Below are 6,203 nucleotides of genomic sequence, written 5' to 3' on the forward strand. Positions count from 1 at the left end.
GCGTATAGCTTGGCTGCCTTTTCCTGCAGACTGTCGCCGAGAAGAACGTTTATGAGTTGTTTGCAGTCCCTTTTGCCTCTTCTTCCACCCGCCCCTTTGCTACCTGTCCTCTTTTTCCTCTACCCGTGTTCTTTTCCCATCTCCCGTCTGTCCATCTGTGCTTGCCCCGTCTGTCCCCACCTCTTAGTGCACGTCCATATTCCGATCTCTGTCCTGGTTATGCCCCCCAGCACACACAAACGCACGCACACCTCTCTCCTTCCTTTCCTCTGGAGCATAGAGCTCTCTGCCCCCCAGGTCTTAGTCCTGGCTGCTTTCAGTGTAAGAGACTCTCCTGAGTAGTTTTTGGATACATGAGGCTTTTCTGACCCAACAGCAGGTCTTCGGAGAGTTGGAGCAGAATACTTGTCTTTCAGCATCCTCTGTCCTATAAAAGAGGTGGTTAGGATGGCATTTGTGCTCAGAGTGGGGTTGTTAAGAGGGTGTCTTATTCATTTTTGCTCTTCTGCAATATTGTGCAGTGCCTTGGAGCTGCCCTTGATTGTTCAGAGCTGCCTGTTGATGCACAGCTGGTGACCGGGGACATAGTCTGAAGCATAAACAGGAGTACATTAAATGAGCATTTGGAGTGTCGTTCTAAGCTTACTGCATTGACTCTGTGCTGAGCTGGCCCTGTACAGGGTTGATTTGACACAGCAGAGAAAATGGTGGATGGGGAGTTCTTTGGATTCAAGGTTGTGGGTGCACATGTGAGAAACCCGCCTTCCTTTTCAGAGAAGCTTAAAATGCCAGCATCAAATTGTGAGGATTCTAAACATAGGATTTGTTTAAGTGTCAGACAAAATATAGTTATAAAGCTATATAGTTATAAATATTTAGAAAATATTAGAAATATTTCTAATATTTAGATAATATTAGAAAATATTCTTCTTTTAGAAGAAATCTAGCGGTGGACTTGGCAGTGCTAGGTTAACGGTTGGACTCAATGATCTTAAGGGTCTTTTCCAACCTAAATGATTCTATGATTCTAAAATGTGAATTTGCTGAAGTGATAGATAGCACTGTTACTGGCTGGCACAGCGTCAGCAGAGGTGTCGAAACGAACTTGATTTTAAGCAGGAACTTGTAAATTAGGCTATTGTATGTCCTGTATGTCTTCACTTTGATTTTCATGTGCATTCAGAAATCATTTGCTATAATGATTTCCCTGACTTCAGCTGTCTTGCACCAAAATAAATCCCTCTTGATCATTGCAGTGTTTTACTTGGATGCAAGTCAGACTTGCAGAGATCATGGAATAGAGCCTGTTTTCTTTTCAGCAGATTTTATTGGGGGAGTGTTCAATGAGCTAAGTCACTTCATAACAAGAGACCAGAACGGCCAGGAAAAAATATTAATGATAATTATGTGTTATGCATGAACTGGCACTACTCTGTTTGGAGTCTTCAATGGTGTGTTTAGTTTAGTCTGTCACTGAGATACGTAAATGCCTAGGAAAGGAGCTGCTTCACGTGGAGAAAGTGAAGTCCTTTTATAAAAATTCTTATCTAAGTAGACTGTTCAGATGCTCCCTTAGTACTAGCTGTTGCTGAGAAGGAACTTCTTATATATGCTTTTAACTGTGGTGAAAGATAGTGGTGTTTGAACATGAGGTGAGTGTGAGAGTGACTTCGTGATGACCTGGCATAAGTTGGTACTATTTCGTCTCCGTCATGGTTTCTGCAGTAATACTCAAAACAGATTATCCACACTAGGACTGATTTTGGTGCTGGTTTCTGAGCCATTTTGAACCTGAAGGCAGAGCTTAATAACATGTGATTTGTGTAAGGTCGGAGTATTCGCAGATGGAAATAAAGTCCATCAGACAGACTTTTTTTTTTTTCCTCTGCCCCCCACCCCCCTTGCCATGAGATACCATTCTAATGAAGGCTTAGTAAAATGCTTTGTTGAATCATATGTAGTTCACCTGTATCTACAGCTTAGGATTGGTTTTGGGGGGAGGAAGGTTGCTTATTTTTAGTATGCTTTTTTCCTCGCAGGTTTTTTGTTTTTAAGCCCATATATGTATTTTCACCTTGTTCAGCTGAGCAAGCAGCAGAACCAAGAGGAATTGGCTTTTGGTGAAGCTGCATGCTGTGCTGGGCAGAATGAGTGCAGCTGAGCCTTCAGCAGCATCAGCATCAGGCAGATGTTGCCAGGGAAGATGTTCTGGCCCTGCTCCGATAGATGTATCGCTTGCCTGTCCTGCTGCCTAAAAGCAATGTATGTTGGTCTAGAATAACCAGTTTGGGAGCTGATGCGCGTCCGTAGCTTGAACTTTTTAATTTCTGCTTTCAAGCTGAAAGATGAGGACCACCTTTGATGCGGTAACATTATGCATCCTTTCGACTGGTGTGGTTCTCTTTACATTACTGGGTGTGAGCCTATTAATCAAGTATGTGCTGTGTGGAGAATGGTGCAAAGTTACACGTTCTTGCAATGCAAGAAAACAAAAAGAAATATTTTCAATAATGGCCGTGGACCAAGTTGCCTCTTGCTGTTCGAGACAGTGTACACTGGTAGTATTCTATTTTTAGCTGTAAAATGAAAAGGCTTGGTTTCATGTTCTAGGAATGTTCAGAGTGGATTTATCCCTGTGGTTACTATCCACAGTTTCTGTTGATTTCTGACCTGCGTTCATTTTGTGTTTATAGGCAAGTGCAGCTAAAGTTACTGTAGTAGACAGATCCTTTTCTGGCTCTTTCATGAGAATGTTGCCATTAATTTATAGGCACAGTAAATGGCTAGGTGTGACTTTTGTACTGTGGAGGTAGGTACTGCAGGGTGCTGTACTTGCCTGCCGCATAGGTAAGTAACCTTCTCTGAAGAATGTAATCGCTGCAGGCTACACAGCGAAAGGGCTGATTTCAAGCCTGAAATTAATATAGGGCACTTGAAGGATAACTGAGGTTTTAATACTGGAAAGAGCACTCAGTAGTTCTTTTGACATTTCATGGATAACCATGAGGATCTTTGAAGACTGGAAAATGGCATACTCAGTACTCAGTTTTATATCAAGACAACTAGAGGAAATTTAGCATAGATTTATTTAATGAAATTCCACTTCACTAGACAGAATTCAACAAGAGGGATTAATCCTTTGGATATCAAAAGTTGCCACTCATCAACTGAGGGATATTGAATGACAGCTTACACTTTTCTTACTGTCAGTTGTGAAATAAAAATACAGAGAGGATTTAAGGTAATGGGATTTTGGTAATTGCAACTATTGGGGAGACTGTAACAGGAGTTACTACGTGAATAGAAAGTCAACTACTTCAGACTATCTGTATTTTAGGTTCTTCTCTTTGTGGATTCTTTTCAGATTCTACCATGAGTCTCTGTGAAGTAGCTTTAGTCCCTCTAGTTTTGCAGATCTCTTCAGCAAACATCCCAGATGCTGAGGGGAGAGGAGGGGATGACTATTCAACTCTCTTAAAACTTTTGATGACTTTCTCCTTGATGGGTAAGAGCAAAGTCCATTTCCAGAGCCAGGCTGGAAAGGTAATCTGCCTCTCAGAGCTATACTTGGTCACCCAGTGCTACTGTGTCCTCATGTGCATCAATATTAAGGAGTGTATGTGGGGTATTTCTTGAAAGATTCTCTTAGTTGTTGTTAAATGGAAGTATCAGATATCATTTCCAGTCACTCATTAATTGTTACGTTCATGAAGAATGCATCATGACATTTTTACTCGGTTGAACTAGTGCAGGCTCCGATTGTACCTTACTAAAGAATGTGAACTAAGGATTGTGAGACTGTGTTTTGTTGTTTTGGGACAAAGCATCTTTCCCTGAGGGTCACTTTCCTCTCCTTCCCCCAGCCCCATTCTTTCCCCAGCATCTGAATTTCTGTATGGGCAGGTTAGTTAGTGATATGTATCTTGGCTTGAGGGCATTCAGAACTTAAGACTTTCACATAAATCTAAATTACTTTACATGCATTCTGTACCTTATAAACTTGGCTTTATAATTATGTAGGTATATGTGTATATGTAAGTACATACGTATTATATATATTACATGTATACATGTTTATAACATTTTATATATGTGTAAACAGAAAGATTTTAATTTCCTGTGTTACCTAACAAGCTAGACTTTTTATTGTAAGATGAAATTTCATCTATTTTTTTATTTGCAAATGATCATTATTTTTTGACAGCTCTTCTGAGTTTGTATGCTCTTTGGGTAAGCCGTTTGGGCTATAGAATGAGTATGAGAGAATTGTTAGTTACAGATTTGTTTGATAAATGAAAGAGTACATAGATTCTGTCAAAAAGTTGATGAATAGCAAATTTGTATAAGGAATGAACTGGAAATGATTAATCGAGGCTAGAAACAAAACGTTTTTGGTGCTTGCAGTAGATGTCAACTTAAATCCAGCACTGCTTACCGCCACTATTCTTGATGTATCTAAACCAATATTCTAATAAGGCAAAAAGGGGAATAATATACGTATCTTCCAAAAATGTGGCAACTAATGAAAGCTTCAAGCTAGCTGATGGGCAAATCCAGAGTTCATTTAACACGAAGATCATTGTATGATCTCTGGTACTGCTTTGTTTTTTTTTTCTTCACATGTAACTTTCTGTTCCTTGCTGACTCCTAACAACATTCTAATATGACAGAATTTGAGCTTGCAAGCTTTCTGCTCACCACATTTCTTATTGGTGAGTAATGTGCTGACAGCCAGGACTCGGTGCTCTTGCCAGCTTAGCTCACTGGCTGTTCCAGCCTTTTCTTCCTCTCTTCCGTAATGTTTTCCTGCCTTTATTATGAGGGTTGCTAGTGCAACGTAGTGCTGTGTTAGAGGCTGAATTTGTTGAGTTCTTTATTATTAGGGACTCTGTAAATGTTCTTGGTTTTGTGTTTCTGTCTTCAAGAATGACCTAATGGTGAGGATTTGGCATTCTGGGTAGTAAAGCTGCAGTCTTTATCTGTAACTTTTCAGACTTAGCCTTAAAGAACAGCTTTGAAAAAGCTATTGTTTTGGGGGCTGACACTAGTGAAGGTTATAAGTAACTAATTAAGGAGTGTGAACAGAGGTTAATGCTAAGACTATTAGTGCTTGCTGTGCCTATGCAAGAGAAGTTTCCTGGTTGACTTTGTGGTTAGGTCACAACTTAAAAATGTGATAGCTGAAAGGCTTCTAAAAACATCTTAACACATTTTTTTTTCTGAATAAACCTTGTATTTGCAGGTAGAGGCAAGAGCTTCCTTATTCCCATCTCTTTGTTAGCAAATGAAGTTCTGCAGCAGGCAGATTAGGCCTTTGTCTGTCTTAGTCTTACAGCAGTGGTTGCAAAGCAACTGAACTCTTGCTTCATTGTCAGCTTTAGTGTTTTGGCTATCCGTTGTTGCTGTTCCATTTGACTTCAAATTACTGTGGTATGTTTGATGGATCCAAGATTTTTTCCTGGGGAGTTTGAGATTACTTCATTTCCATCTACTGGGAACATAAAGGATGTTTTAAAAGGTTGGCTGTTTAAAATACCTGAAAAGGAAAAGGCTGGAAGTTTGGTGCGCTTCTGTAAGAATGAATTTTTACTTTTATATGCTTTCTCTCCCATCATAAACTAAGGTCAAATCATCTTGCTTTATTTAGGCTTAAATGAAGAGAAGTTCCTTGAAGGTAGCAGTTCTCATCTGAGCATCAGCAGCTGTTCCCAGCTTTTTTTCTGTTCTGTATTAGGCACAGGAGATCGATATGGTGGTTACTAACAGATTTCTGTTCTCAGATGGTTGGTTGTTTTAGTGACTCCGTTTGAAAGATCCTTTTGCTTTTCTGTTACCCTTTTGGAAGGGATCACCGAAGTTCAATAACTTCTCTTACACTGTCTTCTTGAGTATGTCAAGTAAAATATGAAGCTAGTAACAGGCGGAAATAGTTCAGCTAATGCAGTTACCCAGTTTGACGGCTAGACGGCAGTTGCTCATTTAGGCTGCTACTAATGTTTCAATGATAACTGTTTGTTGTGCAGGGAAAGAAATCATGTAGAAATACTCACCAAGATCCCTGCCGTGTCTCTGTTGGACATGCCTCGCCTATATGGGAGAGGAAGGTTACGATTTGTTTTCTTTAAAAATATGTTTGACTGACATATCCTCCTTTCAGGTAGAAAGTTTATTAAGAGTACTAATAAAGATTTGATACTGAACAT

This window comes from Aptenodytes forsteri, unplaced genomic scaffold, assembly GCF_000699145.1.
Source record: "Aptenodytes forsteri isolate BGI_AS27 unplaced genomic scaffold, ASM69914v1 Scaffold227, whole genome shotgun sequence".
NCBI classification, from domain to species: domain Eukaryota; kingdom Metazoa; phylum Chordata; class Aves; order Sphenisciformes; family Spheniscidae; genus Aptenodytes; species Aptenodytes forsteri.